The sequence below is a fragment of the Zingiber officinale genome, chromosome 8A (assembly GCF_018446385.1).
Source record: "Zingiber officinale cultivar Zhangliang chromosome 8A, Zo_v1.1, whole genome shotgun sequence".
Lineage (NCBI taxonomy): Eukaryota > Viridiplantae > Streptophyta > Magnoliopsida > Zingiberales > Zingiberaceae > Zingiber > Zingiber officinale.
This window is the reverse complement of record NC_056000.1, coordinates 127,124,708-127,152,561: the sequence shown is the minus strand read 5'-3', so window position 1 is coordinate 127,152,561 and position 27,854 is coordinate 127,124,708. Positions and strand designations below refer to the sequence as shown.

At 39.1% G+C, this 27,854-nt stretch overlaps 1 long non-coding RNA gene across 1 annotated transcript; it reads left to right on the top strand.

Annotated features, from left to right (window-relative positions):
- Nucleotides 1-4,429: 4,429 nt before the first annotated feature.
- Nucleotides 4,430-20,311, top strand: LOC122012795. Its single transcript, XR_006120326.1, has 4 exons — nt 4,430-5,061; nt 5,151-5,290; nt 5,589-5,649; nt 20,093-20,311. It is a non-coding gene; the product is annotated as an uncharacterized LOC122012795 (long non-coding RNA).
- The last annotated feature ends 7,543 nt before the right edge of the window (nt 20,312-27,854 follow it).

Here is a 27,854-nt window from a genome sequence, read left to right as displayed (position 1 = left end):
CCGCACCTCCTTGTCGCCTTCCTTTGCTATAACTTTTCCTTTCCTTTATCTGCAGTAAGAGGAAATGCATCTATAAGCAAAATTGCTTAGTAAGCGCTATCTAACTCACAAAACTCGAGTATGCATGTAAGCTAAAAGAAATCTAGAAACTGAATGCTCATCTAATAGCAAACGAAACATAGCATACTGAAATACTAAACATGTAAGCAAATCTAAACAACATGTCAGTATATAAGAAAGCTAAACTTGCTGAATTTTAAACTTATGTGAAGCTTATTTCTTTTGTTTGAAAACTTATACTTTAATACTTCAAAATAATAATCAACTTTCTTCTTGGGCCCGGCAACTGTACTTGCTATGCGCGCATCCCTAACTAGACCCGAGATAGCTGGTCCCGAATCTAGTAGGGTTTACTAGGTTATCTAAACCTAGGGACGACTATGGGAGCCCAGCCCAAGGACAACTGAGAGTCCTGCATACTAGGTTATCTAAACCTAGGGACGACTATGGGAGCTCAACCCAAGGACAACTGAGAGTCCAGTACAGTGCCACTGATAAAAGTAAAATACTTGTTATCTTTTAATACTTAGGATTTTAACGAGCACCTTGTGTGCCAAAATCCCTAAAGTCTTGACTTTGGGATCTACTTAAGGCCTTGGCCTTTTTCTTTCTTTTCTTTATCTTTCTTATACTTGTTAATACTTCTAATAAAAGAATGCTTCTTTAAAAACTGAAATGTTTAAACAAATTCTAACTTTGAAATGCATAAACAAAAATTTACATACTATGCTAATCAAAATTCTGCATACTATTCTAATCAAGATTCTGCATTCTATGCTATACTATTTCTGCATATTATGCAAACATAAATTTTGCACTATAATACTTAACCAAACTGCACTATAATCTTTTTCTTTAAAAACTGCATTATAAGTTCCACCAAAAATCTGCACTATAAACTTTAAAGAAATCTGCACTATAAGCTCTTAAGAAATTTGCATTACAAGCTTAATTAAAATCTGCACTATAAGCTTACATAAAAATCTATACTATAAGCTTGATTGAAATCTGCACTATAGGCTTAATTAAAATCTGCACCTATAAACTTAATTAAAATCTGCACTATAAGCTTAATTAAAAATCTACACTATAAGCCTAATTAAAATCTGCACTATATGCTTAATTAAAATATGTACTATAAGCTTACATAAAAATCTGCATTATAAGTTTAATTAAAATATGACTATAGGCTTAATTAAAAATATGCACTATAAGCTTACATAAAAATATGCATTATAAGTTTAATTAAAATCTGCACTATAGGCTTAATTAAAAATCTGCACTATAAACTTAATTAAAATCTGCAATATAAGCTCTACATAAAAATCTACATTATAAGCTTAATTAAAATCTGCACTATAGGCTTAATTAAAAATCTGCACTATAAGCGCTTAATTAAAATCTGCAATATAAGCTCTACATAAAAATCTGCATTATAAGCTTAATTAAAATCTGCACTATAGGCTTAATTAAAAATCTACACTATAAGCGCTTCTTATGCTTCGAATTCAAGAAGAACAAAGGTCCGAAACTACTCCTACTGCAGGTGAGAAGCACTTACTTTACTTCTTGGACTCATAACCAAACAAAAAGGGCTTCTAGGACCTTGGTCGGCCGCCGGAGATGATGCCCTAACTCCCTTTCATTTTCTGCCCGAGCTCTGCCATCATACGCAGAAGAGAAGGAGAATGGTTTAAGTCACGGGAAAACAGAGCATCAACTTATCCCTTTTTATAACTTAATATTTCTGTTAACTCCTTAAATAAATTCGCAACCTTTTCTAAACAGACAAATCCAACATCAACTTATCCCTTTTATAATCCAATATTTTGTTAACTATCTTAAATAATCTGTTAACTATCTTAAATAAATTCGCTAACTTTTCTAAACAGACAAATCCAACATCAACTTATCCCTTTTATAATATTCTGTTAACTATCTTAAATAAATTCGCTACCTTTTCTAAACAGACAAATCCAAAATCAACTTATCCCTTTTATAATATTCTATTAACTATCTTAAATATATTCGTTACCTTTTCTAAACAGAAAAACTTGTTTGCCCACCTGGTCAGTCGGGTTTTGACCGAGTCAAAGGTCGTGGGTTCAATTCTCGGCTTGGACATTTTTTTGTCGAAACTTCCTTCGTTTAGTAAAAATATCAAACGACCTCCAAAAATTACATAAAAATACTCTAAAAATTTCTAAAAATCTCTAGAATATTTCTAAAATATTTCTAAATATTTTTAAGAACTTTTAGAACTCCTAATGAGGAAAATTGGATTGTTACATGGATACTTTCCTTTGACTTTATCTTTGTTTAGGAGACTATATGGTATGATTGATTGATGTTGAGGATGATTATGATTGGTGGATATTGTGAAATCATGTGTAGTGATATGCAGTCTATTGATGATTTATTAGTGGATATTTGACTTGATGATATACTGTTTGATACTTGAGGTTGATAATGACATGGAGTGTGGTATGTCTATGATATATATGGATTTATTGATTTGTAGTTGGTGATCCGATCACAGATTTATTGTTGGGGATCCTACGGTTGAGTGAACATATTGTACGTACATTATGGGTCATTGGTGTTACCATTTTAGGCATACCGTGCTCTAGATGTTTTTATGGACTCGATGTACTTGGTATCATTAGGGTGTTTGGATCAGTTTTCATTGTCTTTATTGGCAATGTTGTGATCTATTCCCGATTTGAGGTGGATTACGTACACTATCTTTGCATAGTTCTAGGGATGTTTCGATGGGAACATCTATATGTGAAGTTAGTAGTACGTATTGTGATTGCCTTTTTTGAGTTTTTGGGACACGTTGTGTTTAGTAGAGGATATCGGTGGGTCCACAGGAGATAGAGGTTGTTATCAGTTGGGAATAGTCGTAATCTATACAGGAGACTCGTAGCTTCCTTGATCTGGCTAGATGTTATCGGAGATTGATTGAGGGTTTCTCCAGTATTGTTATGTCGTTGACAGGACTATTCAGGATGAGTATGGAATTTTCCTGGATAGACGCTTATGAGATCAGTTTCAGGAGTTGAAACGAGAAGTTGTTAACTGCACTGTCTTAGTTGTACTTTCTAGTGTAGACGGATTTGTACTCTACACAGATGTATCGTATCTGGGAGTCGGTGCAGTTCCGATATAGCATGAGCGGAGTAGTCTCATGCTAGTAGTGAGAATTCTCGTGTAATGAGAATGAGATTCTTTATTTTCGTGGGAGATCATGTGTATTCTCGAGTCACTTCTTATCCGGGAGGAGTTACTGCAGGAAACACCTTGATCTGGATTGGCGATACATTCGGGTGACATCTGATGTGTGGAGACATTGGAGCACTCTTATTGGTTGAACGATATGAAGAAAGACCTCGCGGATTCTGTAGCTTGATGTCTATTATGTCAGCAAGTGGAGGCTGAACATCAGAGATTAGTAGGATTGTCTCCATTAATTTGGATACTAGAGTAGAGTTAGGAGCATGTTATGACGGATTTTGTTGAGGGATTATCCAGAACATGGAGAGGATATGATGGTTTGGGTAATCATTGTTGGGAGATGACTTGCTCCCTAGCTATCGATTTGTAGGACAGATTCTTTTGGATTGAGTAGCAGGATTCTAGAGGGATTACCGGACTGGATGATGTATCTCTGAGTATTGTTTTGGATGGAGATCAGTGATTTCATGTCATGGTTTTGATTATGGTTATAACAGACTTTAGATTAGGAGTTTCACTTTAGTATAGATTTTCATCTCAGACTAATGGATAGTTTGAGCGCTCTATACAGGTGTTGGAGGATTTATTGATAGTGGATTTTGGATTTTAGAGGTGTTTGATTTATCCACAGTTGGCTAGATTGCAGAGTGGGAGTAGTGGGAGTAGGGTGAGTTCATAGCTCACAGAGTTGTCGCTAGTCACTTGGAGGCGGAATGTCATGTTGGGAGATATGTTTACGATACTAGGGTGGAGTAGTGGATGAGGATGCTGTTTGGTTATTATACTTGGAGTGTATGGTATATGAGTATGTGGTTTGGATGTTACCCTTGGATGAGAATCCCTGAGTTGACCAGTAAATTTGGGGACCAAATTTTTATTAGTGGGGGAGAATGTAAGATATCACAAAATAAATAATAAATGTTATTAGACGAAAAATCTTATTTGATTTTTCAAAAATTTTTATAAATTTTTTGGGATTTAAATGGAGTCCGTATGACTTATTTTGAAGGAATAGATTCGGGGTATAGTGGAAGTCTGTTTGGGATACCCATTTAAGTGGGAGTTGATTAATGAATGAACTTAGAATTAAATTCGGCTAACCCTAGGTATTTAATTGATTTCCCCCGATTCCTTCTCACCTGAAACCCATTTCTTCTCCTCCCTTCGCACTCGTCGCACCGTGCCGATTTTTCATTTCTCTCTCGCGATCTCATCGCCGGTCACCGAGCATCAACGCCGGCAACCCGGTCTTCGTTCTCCTCTGTCCACGCGAATGTAAGGGGGTTGATTCATCACCACCGAAGCAATTTGACCTTGGCGTTGCTTCTTCTTCCACTCCTCTCGATTCCTTCGCCTCGTTGATCGCCGACAATCGCGGGTTGCTTGATCACCGGCCATCACCGTCCCTCCTCAGTTCCAATCGTGCGATGTCGTTTGACCCATCGCCGAGGCTTCTTGCCTTTCTTCCCAGGTAGCTGGTCGCATGAGGGGAAATCGTCGGCTAAGAGAGGGTAAAGGCAAGCCCTAGCCGTCTCTCGTGGATGTCCAGTGCCTTCTCGTTATCGGATCTTGGATCAAGGAGGTCCACTTCACTGGATTCCGGTTCCTCCTTCTCATTGGTGTTGATTGGCTGCTGATCCTAGAGTGGATGGACTGCTGAAGCATAATTTGGTGTAAGATTGCTGGTGATCCACGGTTCCGACGATCCAGTTGCAATAGTGAATTCCTCCGGTCATGTTCCACCAGTGGTCACGGTTAATTTGGGTGAGTTTGTTTGAGGCAAGCCATGATTGTAAATCCTAATTTAATTTGGCAGTGTTGATTAGGGTAGTGGCAATTTTTGTGCATGATAGGTGTTTGTTGGAATGCCTTAAGCTTCTTGTTTCCTCTGTTTATGCCGGACCATCTGCAAATGGGTGGGGAAGCTCCATTTTTGTCCACAGTAAACTTTGGATTTCTTTATCAAAAGGGTGTGAATCTGTTTTGGATCAAGGTAAGCTAAGTATGGAGTTTTTAGTTGCATTTATGTGATAGATGGATGCATAAGGATTTATATCATATTATGTTGGGGATAAGGAGATGTTATGGATGATTGGATTTGATTAGTGTATATTGATTTTAGAAGATGTCCATGATTAAATTGGTTAACTCATGAGTAGGACTGAAGTAAAGAATTGTGGATTTAGTTAAAACTAACTGGATTAAATCATTAGGTTAATTATTTCGAGATTGAGGAATTATTTAGCTATTTGCTACCTATGTAATTAGCTAAATATATTATGTGATCACAGGACTTTCGAGGCGAGCGTATCGACGTGAGGTTGGTTTATCTGACACGGTCGACAGATAAAGGTGGGTATTTCTTCCTTGGCCTCTATGTAGATTTTCTTGTACTTAGTGCATGGTTTTTATTGGATGAATTAGGCTGCTTTATCTTATATCATGATTCGCTTTTTCCGCATGATACTTATGCTTGACCCGATCTATTTAATTGATATACGCCCACTTGATATCTACTCTGTGATTACACGTGTAGAGTATGTCTCAGAGGGATTGTCGGGTTGGTATTACCATCTTGATTGGGTATATGATGGGTATATAGGTGGGTATGTGTTATAGAGTCATCTCATTGACCGTGCATTTACATGTGGTGTGTACATCTGTCTCCGCTTGTATTTATGTTGCTTTGATATACGGAATTTGTGTATTTGGCTTTGTATTCCGGTGTTGTGCCTGGAGTGTTTTGTGTTGTTGTGTGGTGTAAGCCTAGCCGGCTAGCAGTTTTTATGTTTTGGTTTGTATTGGTTTTTTTGTCATTTTCCATTGTGTTGGTTTTGTTCCAGCCGAGTGGACTGATGATATATATATATATATATATATATATATATATATATATATATATATATATATATATATATATATATATATATATCATGTTTATCATTCATCCAACCTCGATCTCATGGTTGAGAGGATAGACAGAAGGTGGAAACTTTCAAAGAAAGGCTTGATGAAAAGGAAACTTTTCACCGAAGTCATGCTTAAGTCTATCCGATTCTTTATCTATTTGAAAGTGGATGTCAAGACGATTCCTTAATGAAAGTCTTGAAAAAGCATCCATATAAAGCAAGCATAAATTGAAAAGGCAAAGAGCATCTTGTCAGTAAGCTCAATCACCATGGATCGAGGCAAAGTCTTCTGAACATCCGGTTTATCAAAGTAATCCAGACCTATGGATTTATTTAGTAACCGGATAAGTCTTGTGTATACAAAAAGTGTGATGGAAACGTGGTGGTATTTCTTGTACTATACGTAGATAACATTTTTGGTAGTTGAAAACAATATCAAAGTGTTGTCAAAAGTAAGGATATGGTTGTCCAAACAATTCGATATGAAGGACTTGGGAGAATGTATATATTCTTAGGATCAAAGTAATAAGGGATCACAAGAAAAGAATATTTTACTTATCTCAAGCTTCATATATCGAAAAAATCCTTGCTCGTTTTAAGCATGCAGAACTCCTCTACCTTGGGCTAGTAGCTTTATCTAAAGAGATGTCTCCAAGACATCAAAGGAGATAGAGGAAACGGGCGATTCTTTATGCTCGATCATTGTTGAAGCTTAATGTATGCTATGCAGATCGAATCTATTTCGCAAGGGCATAGTTAGTGATATCAAATTAACCTGGACAAGGACATGGATCGCAGAAAGCATATATCAAGTACCTGAGGCAAGAGATTATATGCTAGCTACAAGGCGCTAATTTGTCCCCTGGTCTGACGGATTTTGACTTCTAATCTGATAGAACAATAGTAAGTCAACCTGGGGTTTTGTGTTTACTTTAGGAGGTAAAGTCATAACTATGAAAGAGTGATAAGCATAGGTGTTTTCCGACTCCACCATAGTATATGGCAAGCCTCTGAGCTAGCCATAAAAGGTGAATGACTCAATAACCTCAAGATAGACTTAGATATGATTTCTGGTTTGTCCAAAGATTATTACAATTTATTGTAATAATAGTGGTGCAGTAGCAAACTCGAAGAAACCATGAGTCTATAAGGCAAGTAAACACAATAGAGTGCAAGTACCACCCAATACGAGAAATCGTATAAACGAGAAGAAGTTGTTGCTGCCTAGATTGCATCAGATGATGACCTATAGATCCTTTCACTAAGGCCCTTAAGGCAAGAGCTTTTGATGGGCTTGTTGAAGGGTTGGGATTCAGATGTATGGTAGCAGATATGGCAGCTTAGTCTTTTAGTATAAGTAGGAGATTGTTAGAATGTATACTAAAAGCCTAGCTTTTGATATAAACATTTATCTAGAAATAAGAATCACATTGGTCAAATGTCTACATTTATGATAAATGTAGTTGTTCAATTAATTTATATTATAGATAACATGGTGTGTGGTGTCACACACAGAGGATCATGTTATCAGTACCTTATAAATTATAAACAGTAGCTCACGACCAAGATGGAAAGGAACAAACAATTGGAAGGTCATAGTGTAATTAGGTATTAGTTTATCTTAATTATATGATTACACTAGTACACTTAGAGTGTATTGAGTAGGACCATTAGAGGTCGTTTCTTTTATATTGACTTTATAAAGGAACAAAAACCTTAGTTATTATGGAAGTGTGTGCTCTTAATCCTAATATAATAACAAGCACATATATTTGATATTTATTTCTTTAATTTATCAATGGGTGAGATTTAGTTCGATAAATCAATAAGTCCGATAAGTTGAGAAATGATATCACTTATAGTGTGTGTTGTTGATTATAGAAGGAAACTGTGTCCTAGTAATCTAGGTTGAGAATGTCCCCAAAAGGAGCTCATAAGGATTGTCATGTTAAACCCTGCAGGTGGACTTAGTCCAACATAACGATAAGGTTGAGTTGTACTACTCTTGGACTAAGATATTAATTAAATGAGTTGTCAGTAACTCAATTAATGGGCATTCAACATCTTAAACACAGGGAGACTAATACACTCATAATAAGAAGGAGCCCAAAAATGTAATTTGGGATTGGTGCGGTAGTTCAATAATAGTTCTATAGTGGAATGAATTATTATTGATAAAATTAAGTTGTGTGTTCGGGGCGAACACGGGTTGTTTAATTTTATCAGGAGACCAAAACCAATTTCTCCTCTCGGTCCCTATCGTAGCCTCTTAAATTATAGAGTACTATACCCACCTTCTTACTCATCTTATAGGGGTCGGCCAAGCTAGCTTAGAGACCAAGCTAGGGTCGGCCATGGGTAGGTTCATGGGTGAATTCATGTGGCCGGCCCTAGATTGAACTCAAGCTTAGGTGGCCGGCCCTATTAAAATAAAAAGGAATTTTAATTTTAAAAATTTTTCTTATGTGGATAGCATGATTTAAAAGAGAGTTTAAAAATTTAAATCTTTCTTTTTATAAGATTCTACAAAAGATTAAGAGAAGAGCTAAATCTCTTTCCTTATTTGTAGATTAAAAGGTTGATTTTAATTTTGATAAAAACTTTCCTTTTAATCATGTTCATGATTTAAAAGAAAGTTCAAAAATTAAAAATTCTCTTTTATTAGTTTCTACAAAAGATTAAGAAAAGATTTAATATCTTTCCTTATTTGTAAATTGAAAGGAGATTTTAATTTTTAGAGATAACTTTCTTTTTTAGAAATTATCCACATGTTTAAAAGAAAGATTTTAATTTATAAAATTTCCTTTTTATTAACCAATCATGAAGGGATAAAAATTATTGGAGAAATTTTTTATAAATTTCCATAAACAAATTAGGAAGTTATAATTCTTGTTTTAATTAAAACTTTCCTTGTTTTGGGGAGAAAGTGGCAGGCCAAATAAGTTGGAAAAAGAAAATTAATTTTTAATTAATTAATTTTTCTTTTTCATGGCAAAGGAATTAAGGAAGTTTTTTATTTAAATTTTCTTATTTGCTAAGGCCAAGGATTATAAAAGAGGGGGTAGAGGTGCCTTCAAAAATAGACAACAACCTCTATTTTTTTTTTCTCCCTCTTTTCCTTGGTGGTGTGGCCGGCACTTTCCTTCTTCTCTTCTTCTTCTCTTTGTGGTCGAACCTCTTCATGCTCTTGGAGTTTTAATTGGTGGCTGGATTCTAGCTTGGAGAAGAAGGAGAGAAAGCTTGCATCCCTTGGAGCTTGGTTGGTGGAAAAAGTTCTTCATTTGGCCGAAACTTGAAGGAAGGAGAAGAATGTACTAGATGGTTCTCGTCTCGGAAGATCGTTGCCCACACAATATCCGAGATTAGAAGAGGAATACGGTAGAAGATCAAGAGGTCATTATTCACAAAGAAAGGTATAGCTAATAATTGTTTTCCGCATCATGTTAGTTTTGTTTCTTTGTAAAAATACCAAATACAAGAGGCATGCGATTCTAGTTTTTCGAATTAGTTTTCGAAGTTGTGTTCTTTTATTTTTTTTCTTTTCCTTGTGATTTGATTGTTCTTAGTGGTTAACCTAGGGTTACTATGGGAAGGTTAAATATTTAATTTCCTTAAAAGGCTTTGTCTAGTCGGTGGTGGTTGCTCCCATATCCAAGAAGGTCAAGTGCCTCGCCATGCAGTACTGGAAGCCGATTTTGAAAATAGATATTTAATTGTCCTCGTGACCTAGGTGATTTGAATCGAACGTGTTAAGTTCCGCAGGAGATCCAAGTCTAAACCTAAAAGAACAAATAAATTAAACTTAGGATCAAACGTGTTAAGTTCCGCAGGCGATCCAAGTTTAATTTAAAAGAACACATGGTAGCTAGGGAAAGGTTCAGACCTTTGTACAAAATTTTTGTACAGTGGAACCGTTAGGTTTTCCGAGTAGCAACTAACACTTCTTACCCAACTTAAGGTGGCCAGCCAAGCCTAGCTTGGAACCCAATCTAGGGTCGGCCAAACCAAGGTGAGTTTGTTTCATTAGGTGGTCGGCCCTAGCTTGAACCCAAGCTTGGTGTGGCCGACCACATTAAAATAAAAAGGATTTTATTTTTTAAAATATTTTCTTATGTGGAAGCCATGGTTTTAAAAGAGAGTTTAAAATTTAAATATTTCCTTTTATAGTTTTCTACAAAAGATTAAGAGAAATGTTTGATATCTTTCCTTATTTGTAGTTAAAAGGAAGATTTTAATTTTTGATAAAACTTTCCTTTTTGTAACCATCCTCATGATTTTAAAAGAGAGTTTTAAAATTAAATCTTTCCTTTTATAGTTTCTACAAAAGATTAAGAAAAGATTTGATATCTTTCCTTATTTGTAGATTGAAAGGAAGATTTTAATTTTAGAGAAAACTTTCCTTTTTGTAAATCATCCACATGTTTTAATAGAGATATTTTAATTTATAAAATTTTCCTTTTAAGACCAACCATGAAGGGAATTTTCAAAAGAGAAATTTTTATTTAAAAATTTCCGAAAACAAATTAGAAAGTTTTAATTTTGTGTTTAAAATTTTCCTTTTTTGGAGGGATTAAGGTAGCCGGCCATATATAGTTTGAAAAGGAAATTTTATTAAACTTTCCTTTCATTGGCAAAGAGAATAAGGAAGTTTTAATAAAACTTTCCTTATTTGCCAAGACCAAGGAATATAAAAGAGAGGATAGAGGTGCCTCACCTCATAATAATATCTCTTCTATTAGTTCCTCTCTTCTTTGGTTGGTGGTCAGCCCCTCTCTTCCTCTCCCTTTCCTATTCTTCTTCCTTGGCCAGCGGCATCTTCATCTCAAGGAGCTTGGTTGGTGGCCAGATCTTGCTAAAGGAAGAAAGAGAGATAGGAGGTCTTGTTTCTTAGCATCCCTTGGAGCTTGGTGGTGGCCGAACCTCATCTTCTCTTGGAGTTCTTGTGGTGTCTGAAACTTGCTTGGAGAAGAAGGAAGCTTGGGTGGTTCTCGTCTCGGTAGATCGTCACCCACACGACATCCGAGATAAGAAGAGGAATACGATAGAAGATCAAGAGGTTGTTGCTTACAAAGAAAGGTATAACTAGTAATTCTATTCCGCATCATACTAGTTTTCTTTGTATAGATTTTGAAATACCAAACACAAGAGGTATATGATTCTAGGTTTCAAATTTGTGATTCGAGTTTGTGTTCTTTTGTTTTTTTTTTTTTTTTTGATCTTGTGATTCAATTGTTCCTTTTGGTTAAACCTAGGGTTACTATAAGGAAATTAAATATTAAATTTCGTTGAAAGGCTTTGTCTAGGAAGTGGTGGATGCTCCCATACCCAAGAAGGTCTAGTGCCTCGCCATGTTTAACCTGGAAGCCAATCTCTGAAATTAATATTTAATTGAATTTGTAACATGGGTGGATTTGGATCAATAATGTTAAGTATCATTTGCGATCCAAGTCTAAACCTCTAAGAACAGATAAGTTAAATTTGGAATCAATAATGTTAATTTTCGCTTGTGATTCCTAATTTAATTTCTAAAGAACACAATAGGTTGTTAGGAATAGTTCAGGACTTGTACAAAATTTTTGTATAGGGGAACCGGTACGATATTCTGAGTATCAACCAACAACAATACCGTTCTTGACTTGACTCAAGTTAGATTGTTCGTGTAATTCTAATTCATAAAAAAGTTCATCTAATTTAAGAATAGAAAGACCCCTTGAAACTTTATATGTATCTACTGTTGATGCCCTCAAAGCATTTCTCGAGAAGGCAATTAGTGTGTACCTTATTATGTCATGATTTTCTAGGTTGTGTCCGATCAGATGTAGGCCATTGATAATATCTTTTAGCTGTGTGTGCAGTTATGTGGTCGTCTCTCTGGGAAGTATTTTAATATTAAATAAATTATTTAACAGTAAATATCTCTTATTTACTTTAGATTCATCAGTTCATTCGTGTAGCTTTACCAGATGATCCCACAGTGCTTTTGCGTTTTCGTAGGGCTTAACTCGATTCAATTCTTCCATGGTTAGCCCGCATTGGATGGTGTTGATTGCCTTGTAATTTAGTTGTGCCTTCTTGATCATCGGGGGAGTCTAGTCTTCTGGTTCTATCAGCTTTCCATCTACCATTGAAGGGGTGTATCCTTTGAGTATGGTGAACCAAAGCTCGATGTCGGACTTGAGGTAGCACTCCATTCTGTTTTTCCAATAGCTAAAGTTCTTTCCTTTGAACAGTGGAGGCCGGACGATATTGTACCCTTCTTGGTAGGAGTTCGACATTCTTGCAATCAAAGAAGAAAAAGAATATTTCCAAGACTCTCGTCTTGGGATTAATAGTGCGGTATAAAGAAATAACTGAAAGAAAAATCTCTTTAAGGAAAAAAGAAAAAGTTTTAAAATTTACTCGAAAAATGGTTAAGTAACTTCAGAGCTATCAAGCTCTGGTACTAATTGAAGGATAAAAAGATGCGGTAGAGGGGGGGAGTGAATATCACATTTTAAAACTTTCATTTCGTATCAACTTGTAGAACCAATATTAAAGCGGCAGCGAAAAACAATACAAGTGACTCAAGTGGTTACTTGGTTTGGAGCCTATGTCGATTCCTACTCTAAGACAGTGATCCTTGATCATATCATTAGACAAATCACTATAATTTTTATTTTAGAAATCTTTGGAAAAAAGTAATTTGTGCAATGAAAAATATAAGATAGTAACAACCTACTATCTTACATGAGATTAAAGCAAGCTAAATAAAATTATACTGAAACGAATAATAAGCGATGAAGATCGTCGACACTTTGTCGGAGCAGTAGCTTGCTTGAAGTTGAGTAGCAGAACAGCACGAATGAAAGCTTTAGCACTAAGTGAACTGGAATTTGAATAAATGCCTACCTCAGACCTCGAGCTCCCCTTTTTATGCTATGTTCGATCGACTAATAAACCCTTCAGTCGACTGATATGTTCGGTCAACTGAACCCTCTTTCAGTCGACCGAACAGTGTGCTTTCCTTCTTCATCGAGATTTAATCTTCATGTAATTATGAGCCTTTAATTGCATTTAATGTTCAGTTAACCAATCCCTAGGTTCGGTCGACCAATCAGACTAGCTTCCAAGTTTTCTTCTAATCAATCTAATATGTGCCACGTCGACTTGGTTTGGTCGACCGATCAGTTAACCTACCAACTTTGCTATTGAACAGATCTTTGCTTGATATCATGCTAGTTCGGTCGAATGATCCTTATGTTCAGTCGACCGATTAGGTTGAATCTACAAAACAGAGTTAAGACAAATATTCCTACAAAACCAAGTTAGCACAATACAATGCATGAATGCTATTTAACAGTAGAACTATCTTGATCTCAACTTGGAAACCTTCCTGATTTCTTTAGTTGGATCAGCGACCTAAGGTTTGTTCCTTTCCGGAACACGTCCTCACAATCGCTATTCTTCAGTTGTTTATCTTAACCTACCTGCCAAATATTGGTCCTCCAGACCTGTTTGGACTTTTCCCTCTTAGCATCAGATTGGCTCACTAGAACTTTCTCTCGATCTTCAGTCCTCTAGACCTATCGAGTTTTTCTGCCAAGTGTCAGGTCCTCTCGACCCACTTGGGTTTTTTGCCTGGCTTCCATGATCTATTAAGACTTTCTCGGTTGAGTAAACATCCTACATACTCAGTTAACTTGTTAGATTACAACATGACTTAACTTGAACCTTTGATAATATTAAAACTCAGGTTTAATTCTAGTGCACCTTGCACCAACAATTGTAAATTTTTTTAGCTTTTCCTCATTCTTACAAATATATAATTCCTTATAAACTATCTGTTTTTCCTTCACTCTCTCATGTATTTTTTCATTCCACTACCAAGATTCCTTACCTAGTGGTGTATGTCCCTTTGACTCACTGAGTACACTCTTAGTTAGTATTTTCAACTTTGATATCAACTTATCCCATATTGTATTAGAATCACCATATATTTCACCTAATACTTGTACTCCTACATTCTCATTGAATATATTTTGTTTCTCATCCTTTAACTTTCACCACTTAATTCTAGAAGTCATATATATTTTCTTTCTATTGATATTATGCTTGAGGCGTATATCCAATACTACTAACTTGTTGGAACCCCAAGGTTATTTTAGTGTGATCAACAAGTTAAGTTAGGTCCTGTGTGTTTCTAACCTTGTGTCTAAGTGTGCAGGAACTTAGGAGCACAGGTAGTCGAGCAGAAGACGCAGCTAGCGAGAAGGACCGCAGTCCGAGGGACGAGGTGCTGAGGAAGAGTACACCGGCGGACGAGAAGGAAGCGTGTGGTGGTTCCGAGGGATGAAAGCCGGAGCGGAATATTGCTCGGGGAGCAAGAGACGCAGCTAGCGAGAAGAACGGCACGCGGTGCGTCTGAGGGATGAAGACTGCGGATGAGTACGCCAGCGGATGAGAAGGAAACACACGGCAATTCCAAGGGACGAGAAGCCGGAGGGAAGCCCGCTCGAGAAGACCGGAACTTGGGTTCGGGTGAGCCCTATTCCGGATGGCAGAGATCACCCAACCAAGTAGAGGACCCGGACGAAAGTCAACTAGAGTTGACTAAGCATCCGGGGCACCCAGAACTGTCCGGGGCGCCCGGACTAGCCCGGGGTGCCCGGACCAGTCTGGGGCGCCCGGACCAGCTCGGGGTGCCCGGAAGTGAGTTTTTGACCAGATCGAACTTTGACTTGATATGAACGTTGGGGGATAAAATTTATCCCCCCAGGGCACCCGGAACCCTTCCAGGCGCCCCGACCAAGGCTATAAATATAGCCTTGGTCCAGAAGCTCTTCATCAATTCAGAAATTATAAACAACACTTGTGTGCTTCCACTATTTAGATAAGCTTCTGTCTTTCTGTGCCTACACTGCTGTAAACGAGGCTTCTCCGCCAGAAGGAGTTCTTAGTGCGACCATCTTCCTTGGATTAACAATCTCCCCGGTTGTAACCAAGTCAAATCCGGTGCCTCGTCTTTATGCTTTATTTTCTGCTTAATCTATTTTTCAAGTGTTAGCTTAATCGTTTGAGAAAGGGTTGTGTTTTATTCAGGGCTATTCAACCCCCCCTTCTAGCCGGCCCAACGGTCCTACAAGTGGTATCAGAGTCGAGACGCCTCAAAAGGACTAACCGTCGTCTGAAGCAACAAAGATATGGCCGGACCAAGCATCCACCCGCCGAAATTCGAAGGGGTTTTCGCCACTTGGAAAAAGCATATGCAGGTATTCTTTACCACCGATATTGAATTAACTTTAACAATGAAACTTAGCTTTGAAGCTCCAGAGAACAAGGAAATATATCAATGGACAAAAAAGGAGCAGGCCGACTTCGTGGCGAACGATAAGGCAGAATACCATCTGCTAAGCGTTCTTCCTCCTCAAGAAGTCAACCGGATCGGGAACTATAACTCCGCAAAGGAACTTTGGGAGAAATTCCTTGAGCTGCACGAAGGAACGTCCGAAGCCAAGCTCGCTAGACGAGATCTGTTTCGCAATCAGCTCACCAGCCTGCGACTTGGGTAAGACGAGACAGCCTCACATCTGCACTCCAGAATAAAAGAAATCATCACCGGACTCACGAATCTCGGAGAAAAGGTAAGTAACCGAGATTCGCTCAGGTACGCGTTAAATTCATTTTCAAGAAATTCAAAATGGGCATCACTAGTAGATGCTTTTTACATTTCGAAGGACTTAGAAAAAATTTCATTAGAAGAATTTTTTTCAACATTTGAAGTGCATGAGTCAAGATGTGCAGGAATGAAGGAGCCCAAGAACAATGTCGCCCTCAAAGCTTCGAGAGACGAACCTGAGTCGGAATCTTCTCTCGATGACGAGGAAATGGTAATGATGTTAAGAAGATTCAAGAAACTTTGTAAATCTAGATCTACTAACCATCTACAAGGGAAAAAGAAAAGGGTAATCCGCTGCTACCACTGCGACGAAGAAGGGCATGTCAAGGACAACTGCCCCAAGCTGAAGAACAAAGACAAGGGAAAGGGTAAGAAGCCAATCCAAAAACGAAAGGCCCTGAAGGCGACGTGGGACGATACGTCGTCCGAATCGGAAGTCGAAGCATTCTCCGGACTCACACTGATGGCGAGTCATCAAGACGACGACTGCGATTCAAGCTCTTCCGAAATGAGCATCGAGAGCATCGATGAAGGGGGAGACACGTCGGAAGAAAGCAACAACTCAGGGGGAGAAACGAACAACGAGATCGACAAGGTATGTCACGCCCCAGAGGAGTCCCTGCCAGACAAAAATCCTGCAGCATCTCCCCTGTACGGGTGACAATCTGAAACATCACTACATACAAAATATACATCAGCCACACTCGGCTGGAATACATGCACAAATAGGAGCATAAACACAACCACGCAGTTAATATTTAATAAATACATACATACACCACATAATAATATATTCAACAACCCACACGGATGGATATAAGCACAGCGGAAAAACGAAGAGAGAACCCACAATCCACGACTAAACCTTACTAACCAATTAGGCTGACACAACCACAAGATCACGAAATCAAAACACTACGAATCAAACTCCAAAACACAAACCGATTCATACAATACTAAAATTGTTGTATACTAAAAATACAAGTAACGCATAAATAAAACTAATATAACGCAGGATCCAGGATTGGCAGCCGGCATCTCTCCAAGCATCCATGACTCATCTACTGCTACCTGGCGAAAAAAAACCATTTCATGGGGTGGTGAGTATTGGAACTCAGCGGGTAAAGAAAGATAGTGCATGAACATAACATACCACTAGAAAGTGAGCCAAGAGTGTACAGTCTCATACAAGAAATAGCAGATACTAAAACAGAATGATAATAGATGCTCATACCTGAAACCATATCCTAAGCTAGATATAGAAGGTCAGAAATGGTACTAATCTGCTACAATACTGCCCATAACTACAAAGATAATGTGTAAGATATATAAACATTTCCAATAAATAAACCAATGTCTAAACACCTACAATGATAATATATCTCAACATAAGGCAACATATCAGCATAAATGAACAACAACAAGAAACAACGGCAGCATATATATACCACAGCAGCATAAGTAAGCAATAACAGCATATGTAAACAGCAGCAGCCACAGCAAGTATAATAACAGCGTATGCACGGATGGTCACCCCACCCACCTCTCTGCACCACGACCCCTGTATGGTCAAGAGGCCGGATCGATGACAACTGTACCACCCAAAGGCCGCCACTCTCTCGAGTGACCGGATGGGCAGGTGCTGAGTAGCTAACTAGCTACACAGCGAAGGGGGTCCTTGCTGCTCGCAACTCCAGCTACTACCAACTGCAAGTGGCCGAGTGCGGCACGACAGGACAAGCGGCATCAACTCCAGCTACCACTCTGTCAAGTGGCCAAGGATGCGACCCTGGTCAACGACTCCCTCGACCACAAGGGAGAATTGGTCATTGACATGTCTGCCATGATATGATGCCCAAAATGCAACAGTTATCATATATATCTATATAAACAAGAATCAGGTATGCTACAGGAAGCCAGCATGACCAATACAAAACATAACTAAACAACAATCAAAATATGCGAACATGGTATCTAGTATCTGCTAAATATCATACATGACAACAAGAGACTGTATGGATATAAGAACGAATAACTCAAAGGTTTCCGATGCCCTAGTGTGGTCACCGATTTCCCCTGTCTTAGATCGACACCAAATTGGTCGGAAAGGAAGCTGTAGATCTGGATTTGTGGTGAGTGTTATAACGTATTGGATTAGCAAGATTTGATTCATGTTTTGTTTGGATGTCAAGATAGTGTGTGATCGATCTTTGTAGCTTCGGCAAGGATTTGGACCACTGGTGGCTGGCTATAGCTACCAAATTTTTCTTTCCGGCTATCCTTCTACTTGCTAGGATTGGTGTGGGACTCTCCTCTTGCTTTGACGTGAAGCTCTCGGCCAGAACTCCTCCAAACCGCATTGTATCAACCAAACAACATGGTTTTGGTCAGAAACCAGAGATTGACTCAGGGGTAAGTTGTTGGTTTAGAGGTTATGCATCAATATTGGATCTAATGCTTAGCTGTGGATGTATTGATTTTGTTTTAGGACATTTGATCCCTTATTTAGTACTGATTTAGGTGATTGTTTAGATGGCAGAGATCAAATGATTCGGTAGTGAATCTCTTCAGCTGGGAGTTGATGGAGAAATCATCTAATTCGGAATTGGATTAAAGGGTTAGGTTAATTATTTCGATTAAGGGGTTCCCTAATTAGATTGGGGAGTTTTATTTAGCTATTTGTTACCTGTGTAATTAGCTCAATATATTATGTGATCGCAAGACTTGGGATCGGGACGAGCGTCTCGACGTTGGAGTATTTGACACGAGCTACGTATAAAGGCGGGTATTTCTTCCTTGGCTTTATGTAGATTTTTATTGAGCTTAGTGCATGGTTATTATGTGATGGTTTAGGCTGCTTTACCTTATATCGTGTTTGTTGGTTACTTTCCTGCTTGATACTTATGCTTGACCCTTGTGATGATCTATTTAATTCTTATACAGTCTGCACTTTGGTTATCTATACTCTGTGGTATTTTTACATGTAGAGTATGCATGGTAGGGGATACTTTGGTGGTGGTCTTCATATGAGGTTTGTCCATTGGTATGTCGTGTATACTTTTGTCTGATGAGATGATTGGAGGAGTTGTGTTGATTATATATTTGTTGTATATACACGTGTCTGATGTGTTTACTGGAGGATACATGTTGATTGTACCTATGTTCTGTGTGCATGTATCTAGGGGGATTGTTGGAGATTCTTGGTTGATTATACATGTGTAGTTGTATATATGTGTTGGTGGGATATGTGGATATATCATTACGATTATATTCATGTTGTGGGGTACTTATGTGGATTTGGGGGTGGCATGGATGATGATGTTGTTCGTGTCATGATTATATATATATCATGTTCATCATTCATTGCATTGCTGACGACTAGTGTCTCCCTTGTGGTCGAGAGAGTCGTCAGTCATTTATAGCTGTCCATTCGGCCACTGTTGGAGAGTGGTAGCTAGGAGTGGAGCTAGTCCTGTCGTGCTCATTCAATCGCTCAGTGTTCTGTCAGCCTCGACCACTCTAGAGCAGTGGGTCTTGAGGGTACAGTAGTTAGAGGGCTTGAGTTGTGAGAGGTCATGGACCCTTAGCTATGTAGTTATATAACTGCTTAGCTGACCGTCCGCTTCGGCCGCCTATAGCGGTGCATGTACTGGAGGCTAGTACGGTTTGTCATGGACCCAAGCCTCTCGGCCATACAGGGGTCGTGGTGTCTAGAGAGATGGCGGGGTGACCATGGAGCATGCATGCACATTTGCATTTGATGCGCGGTGCATCGTTGGAGATATATTTGCATACATGCCTAGTAGATACTAGTTGCATGTGTTTGTGGTATGTTGCATTTGTTTGCGATATGATTGTTGCATATGGTTGTCATGATGCATACATGTCATTTATTTTACATGTATTTGCAGTCGTATTTATATTGCACAGGTGTCACGTATAGGTCTGTTGCAGATATGGTGAGTTTACTGACCATTGTACCAGGTGTTGATTCTAAATTGGGTATGTATCTATGATTATGTCGGTTGTGGTTTGTACAGTATGTATGTCAGGTTAGTAGGTCTGATATGTTCAGATGCATTGATTATGATAGTAGGATCATGTTCTTTGATTCCCTACTGAGACTATATACCTTTGATCTCTATGTTTATGAATAGACCATGCATTATTTTTTCTATTACCCGCTGAGTTACCTATACTCACCACCGCATGTATATTTTTATATTTTCAGGTAGATGGTTGGAGTGTCGCTCGGAGTATCCTGTCTGTCGGGTCCTACGTCACATCCGAAGAGCGTTTCGGGTTTCCGCTTATGTTTTACTTGTATTCGTTATTTGGTGCATTTGGTGCATTTGGTGTATTTGGTGTATTTGCTGTTGTTATTGTATTTGTGTTGTTGTAGTTGTTGTATAAAGCCTAGCCGGCTAGCAATGTCTTGATGTGTTTTGTATGAGCTTGTTTTATGTTTTTCCGCTGTGTTTTAGTACAGCCGTGTGGGCTGTTTTATATATAACTGCGTGGTTGTGATTATTTCATTCCAGCCATGTGGGTTGTTATTATAACTGCGTGGTTGTGTATATAAATATTCCAGCCGCATATGGCTGATGTATTTTGCTTGTATTGATGCTTCATATTGTCACCGGTACAGGGGAGACAGATGCTGTCGGATTTTTGTCTGGTAGAGACTCCTTTGGGGGCGTGACAATTTAGTGGTATCAGAGCAGGTATACGATCATTGCTATGTGTTCTGGATTTTCGAGATTTATCTGATACTAATTTTTGGTATCAGAGTAGGTTTTCGATGCCTGTTATTCGTGTTTTGAATTTCGTGATTCGATTTTCTTGATGTGACTTTTCGAGTTTTGGGACTAGGCAGCAGTAGGACATCTCCAGGCTATAGGTGGTATGCATGCATATTGTTATCATACATTTCTGTTGGTATATATACTGTTGTCCATGATAGTTGTTATGACATGTGTTAGTACTCTTCTGCTAGTACTTGTCTTATTATTTGTAGCATGCATTGCATGTGTTGGGTCAATCACTGATCATGGTTGAACTACTGGAGATCAAGGATTACAGTCTCAGGGGATTCATCATATCATACTACTAGTAGTCTTGGTGTTTGCTACTACTAGTTGGTTGAGATTTAGAGTCACATACCAGTCTCTGTTATTATTAGCCGGATAGTGGAGGGTATCTATGTACTCATATTGATTCAGTTAGTAGAGTATCGGTTTACTCTTGTTGGCTCGATTAGTTGAGGATTGTTTTACATGGTTGACTGGTATAGTTGGGGTTATTTGTGCTTGGTTAGATATTTGGGAGATACATTTGAGTACATGACTTGTACCATCGTGGAAAAGACTGAATTAGCCGTATACCATTATCGGCTGGGTCAGCCTGTAGAGGATTATCGTATCCTATTTCATGGGGACGTTGACCATGGACTGTCTGCACCTAGTTGATTGACTTAGAAGGTACATTCGGATAGAATACCTCCACTGATGTGGAAAAGTGTAAAGCTACCTGCTTAACACTTATGAGATACATCCATTACTAGGGTGTATGAGTTGGAGAGAACATTTGGATATATGATTTGTACTGACATGAGAGGGTTGAAGTTAGCTGCTTAACCTTTACGTGACCCGGTACCACGTGAAGGAAGAAGCAGAGAATGTTTTTGGAGATCAGGTCATCACTTAGTGATTTCCTTGAGGTGTTTGGAGAGAGAGTAGTTCTCTACTTCTTCGTTAGCATGATGGATTATAAGGTGATGATCAGTCGACTCGCCTAATGTTGTTCCATGGGAGATCCTGACTCATGGAACTATTGGATATGATTAGATATCCATGATATACTTAGGGATATATACCCCACAATGGTGCGGAGGAAGTAGTGTTAGTTGAGTAATACCTAGGAGGTCCGACGGATATTCTGATCATCTATTTAGTTGTAGCGTTCTTCTATCTTTGTGTTCATTGCTCGATACTGGAGGTTACTGAACCTCAGGGTGGAGCAATCACAGTACGATTGGGTACAAGACAATGATTAGACGACTCAGCTAACATTGTCTCTATCAAGTAACTCAAGACCTTGACTCCATGATCATTTTACCATGTCTTGTAGGCTATATTTCAGATTGGAGGGTTCGACCTTTTATCGATATATTTGTCGAGGGATGTTTATAGGATGATTATGTGAGCTATGGAGATACTTTCTTGATGGGTAGACTCTTAGTCAACAGGTTGTGGGACCCTTTGACTTGGGATTGACATTCTTTTACTGTAGATATTTGATTATTATAAAAGATGAGATGATGAGATTTGATAGACTTTTTGGATACATTTAGTTTGTTGGCAGTAGGTGTTGAGGGTTGGATGCTTTCATTTTTCTCTATCATTGTTTAGGAGACTATCTAGTATGATTAATTGATATTGAGGATGATTATGATTGGTAGTTATTGGGAGATCAGATGTGGTGATAGATTGTCTTTTGATGATCTATTAGTGGATATTTGACTTGATGATCTATTATATGGTGTTTGATGTTGATAGTGATATGGAGTGATATGTCTGTGATATCTATGGTATTGGTGTTGTATTTGTTGATTTGTAGTGCATGATCAGATCATAGGTTTGTCGAGGATCTTACGGTTGGGTGTGCTTGTTGTACGGATATTATGAGGTTATGGTTTTATCGCTTAGGCTTACAGTACCCTAGACGTTATGTTTTCATGGACTCGATGTATTTGGTATTATTAGGGTGTTTAGATCAGTTTTCATTGTCTCCATTGACGATGTTGTGATCTATTCCTGATCCGAGGTGGTTTACGTACACTATCTTAGCATAGATATAGAGATGTTTTGACGGGGACATCTATATGTGAAGTTCAGTAGCGGGTATTGTGATTGTCTTCTATGAGATTACTGGGACACGTGGTGACCAGTAGGAGTATACCGTAGATCCACAGGAGATAGAGGCTATTATCAGTTGGGAGTAGGTGTAGTCTATACTAGAGGTTCGATGTTCCTTTCGTGGTCTGGCTGGATATTATTAGAGATTAGTTGAGGGTTTATTCAGCATTATGTCGTTGACTGGACTGGCTAGGAAGGGAATAAAACTTTCCTGGATGGATGCTTATGAGATTAGTTTTGGGAGTTGGACGAAAAGTTGTTAACTGCACCGTCTTAGTTATGCTTTCTTGTGTAGACGGATTTGTACTCTACACAGATGTATTGTACATGGGGTTTGGTGCAGTTTCGATGTAGCATGAGCGGAGTAGTTTCGTGCCAGTGGTTAGAATTCTCGTGTAATGAGAATTGGATTCTTTATTTCCGTGGGAGATTATGCGTGTTTCCGAGTTACTTCTTATCCGGGAGGAGTGACCGCAAGAAATACATTGATCTGGATTTGCGATGCTGTCACGCCCCAGGTAGTCCCTGCCAGAAGAAATTTCAGCAGTATCTCCCCTGTACGGGTGACAATATGAATCCAGAATACATATATCTCTATACCTCGTCCACACACGGCCGGAATAATACAATACAAATAAGAAACAATCCACGCAGTTATATTCAACATTTCCACACAGATATAATATGAACAATCCACGCAGTTATATAAAGAATGAACAATATAGAATCCTCGAAGATATATGTAGACATCCTACTCCACTACAACGAAGAAAGACAAAATCTCTGAAGTAATGAAAATATATCCGCAGCGGAAAACCGAAAGTAGTAAACCCAAGTGTTCGATATAAAGTCCACAATACAAAACCCACATCACAAGTATATAAGATACAAAAGCAAAACAGATCCCGACAACAGGAAAGTCTGGCGATAAAGGGGCTAGCGACTGGAATCTCTCCTGACGGCCTCAACCTGAAAAATAGTAACAACGGGGTGAGTTCAAAGAACTCAGCAGGTAATCCAATAGATATGTATAGCAACATATAATCACCAGTAACATCCTATGGTACAGTACACTAAATCATAGAGCCTACAGTACAGTTTCCTAACAGTACAACCTACGGTACAGTCTCCTAACAGTATAACAGATATGCATAGCTGAAATAAACTGTAATAACCAGCAATAGGCATAAAGTACAGTCTATAGCAAGAATAATAAGAAAATGCATAACTGAAATAAACTGTACTCACCTGCGAGGCTTGGGCAAATGACTGTGGACATACACAGACAAAGATAGTCAGAGCAAATAAGCATGTATCCTGTATGCATGTCAATCATATGTAGTCACCCAAGTGCATCATCCAATATGCAACAATCACAATAAATGCAATATGTGCATATGATGCAATATGGCATGGTCACCCCTGTCAGCCAGTCAGCCATCTCACACACAATGATGAGACCGAGTGGGTAGGGTTGTGACACCGTGCACTCTGCCATCACTGCCCCTGAAGAGTGACCGAGTGGACGGGATGCTATCGGAGTACATCTATCCTCCTACCTCAGACATAGTGAGGGAGCGCAATGCTCTCATCTCCCGGTACACAATGACGGGGAGGGACCCCGGCTGCAACCCTGCTGTATCGTGCTACCCATGAGCACCCCGGCGGTGCACCACCGAGCAACCTACCATACACACCCTAAGTGTTGTGCCACTACCCATGCAGTGGTCACGTGTGTAGAGGTCCATGTAGCCGGCCGACGAGCTCAACAACAATGGAGTCGTCAATCGCCCAGCATGCAATCATGCGATATGGTGCGTGCGGCTACAGTATGTCATACCTGAACATATCCTCCTCCATATGCGTAGGTGTCAATAAAACAAACGCATATGTATAACAATGATATAAGCAACGCAAATCCAACAACATATAACAAGTATCTCCATCAACTAATCCTGTGTAGATAAGCACTATAAATATCCATCTCTATAAACATACGTACACATGGTAAGCAGTAAAGGTATACCAGATGAAAGTATAGCAGATAACAGTAGCAACATGTATCAAGTATCAAATAACTAAACCAGGGAGGTGCTAAAGCTACCAATACCACTAGTCATATATATACTAGACTAACATATAGCAGACAACAGTAGCAGCATGTATCAGGTATCAACTAAGCTAACACCAGGGAAATGTTAAATCTACCAATCACTACTAATTATATATAAACTACACATATCATAAGACAATATCAAAAAGATAAGTCAAAGGGTACCCGCCTCAAATAGAAGGTACAATCACGCCAAATCCAACGTCGAGACGCCTGTCTGGAATTAGAGTCCTGTGTCAAATAATATATATATTTTATTTAGCTAAATCCAAATGAATGGCTAAATAAAATCTTCAAAACTAAATTAGGGCAAAACCCTAATCACCATTTAGATTAGAAATCTAAACTTAGATTAAATCCAATAGTTGACTAGGGTTAATTGCCTTAACCCTAATCATTCCATTAGTTTAATCTAAGCAACCAAATCTAATCACAATCAACCACTACTTATAACCTCTAGTAATCATGTAATCCAAATGATACCTAAATCTACACATAAACAACTAAATATAACCCTAATTCGTATCATTAAAACAAGGTAACAATTGACCTCCAAAAACTTATCCAAATCCAAGGTGATCACCAGTAGATCACCACCCAAGATGTTGCTGCCAGTTAGGGTAGTTGCTGTTGGAACCCAAGAAAGTTCACAACACTCAACCTTGCTGAAATCCTGAGCACACCTCACTGATCAGAACCGAACCTCACTGGAAATCAATAGGATCAAGAAGGAATCAAACAAGGAGATCACAGATCAACAAGAAATGGAGATCTCTAATCAAGCAATACCCAAATTCCAACAAGAACTCACCTCAAACCGGGACCTCAGTCAACAGCAAGGAGGTGGAGGTTCACTGATCCGATCAAGGGAAAACCTAGCACGAGTCTGATCTGATTCCTTCCCCTAATCCAACAACACCTCCCTGATACCAACTTCTCCAAATCCGTGACCTAATTCCACCGCCAAGAAGATGAGGATCAGTAAACAGAGAAGAAAATCGAAGCTCTAAAATCCACAGCTAGGTTTAATAGCTTACCTTCGAAACCCTAGGGCATCTTCAAGCCGGCATCAAATCGGGGAAGAAAGGATCGGCAGAACCGGGAGGCAAGATCAGGGAAGGGTTGAGAAGAGAAAATCAAGATGAGCCGTGTCTCCTTGGTTGATCTCCGGCAAGCTCCGAGGATAGGTCTACACCGGCGATCATCGGCGTCGTGTCGTCCACGCGAGAGAGGATCGGCTCGTTGGTTGGCATCTGATGTCGGCCATAGCAACCGAGGGCAACGCGAGGGAAAGGTCAGCGCTTGAGTTCGACGGAGCTCCGAAGAGGAAGATTGTTGCCGGCGATCTACTCCTTGGCGTCGGCGTCGTCGGAGCAGAGACGAGGATAGGGCAGAGAGGAGTCGGGGAAGAGAGGGTCGGGATTGGCAGTGTTTGGGGAAAACTTCGATTTGGGGAGGAAATAAAAGAAAAGAATTATATAATAAAAATATTTCTTCCCTTAAACGGGTATCCAAACAGGCTTTATCTGAACCCGTCGATCGATCCCCTCAAAACCCTCCGTACGAGCTTCAAAAAATTCCCAGAAAATTTCTAAAAATTCCAAAAAAATTTTATAAGGCTATTTCCAAAATAACCCTATTTATTTTATTTTTCCGAGATCTCACAGATGCACCCAGGTGGCACTCGATGTTTAGAGATTTGGAGTGTTCTTATTTGTGGATTATTATGAATGAAGACATCACGGATTTTGTAGCTTGATGTCTAGTGTGTCAGCGCGTGAAGGCTGAATATCAGAGACTAGCAGGATTGTCTCTGTTGACTCAGGTACTAGAGTGGAGTTGGGAGCATGTTTGACGGATTTTGTTGTGGGATTATCCAGGACATGGAGAGAATATTTTGGTTTGGGTAATCATTGTTGGGTGATGATTTTGCTCCCTATTTATCGATTTGTAGGACGCATTCTTTGGATCGAGTAGCAGGATTATACGGTAGAGAGATTACCGGACCTTATGGTATATCTCTGAGTGTTGTATTGGATGGAGATCAGTGATTTTACATCATGGTTTTGACTGTGGTCATAGCAGACTTTGGATTAGGAGCTTTACTTTAATAGAGAATTTTACCCTCAGACTGATGGATAGTTGGAGCGCTTTATATAGATGTTGGAGGATCTGCTGATAGTGGATTATGGATTTCAGAGGTAGCTGATTTATCCACAGTGGGTTAGATGATAGTGTGGGAGTAGCAGATGCAGGGTGAGCTAATAACCCACAGAGTCATCCTCTAGGGGTAGAGATTTGTTCATGATACTTGGAGTGAGTGGTATATGATTTTGTTACTTGGATGTTACCCTTGAATGAGGATCCCTAAGTTGACCAGTAAATTTGGGGACCAAATTTTTATTGGTGGGGGAGAATATAAGATACCAGAAAAATTAAATAATAAATATTACTGGACGAAAAATCTTATTGGATTTTTCTAGAATTTTTAGAGATTTTTCGGGAATTAAACGGAGTCCGTATGACTCATTTTGAGCGGATGAATTTGGGGTACAGTGGAGGCCGATTTGAAATACCCATTTAAGTTGGGAGTAAATTAAGAAGTTAACTTAAGATTTAATTAAGTTAACCAAGGTATTTAATTAAAAACTTAAGCCCTAAATTTTTGATTTCCTCTCCCGATTCCCATTTCTTGCGCCATCTCCACCTTCCTCGATTCATCTCCACTGCCGACGTCGGGCTCGCGATCGCCGGCGCCATTTGAACAACCACCGGCCGAGCCTCCCTCTTCCCTCTCCCTCCCGAGGCATGGAGTCTTTCTTCCTCTCCCTCTCTGTAACTCTGTTGATTTCCCCTTTCTCTCACGAGAGCAGTCGACCCGACGTCGACGGGGAGCGATTTTTCTCCGGTGATTTCATCCTCGCCGCATCGCCTGAGGAAGCGGTGTTGGATCTCGACGGCTC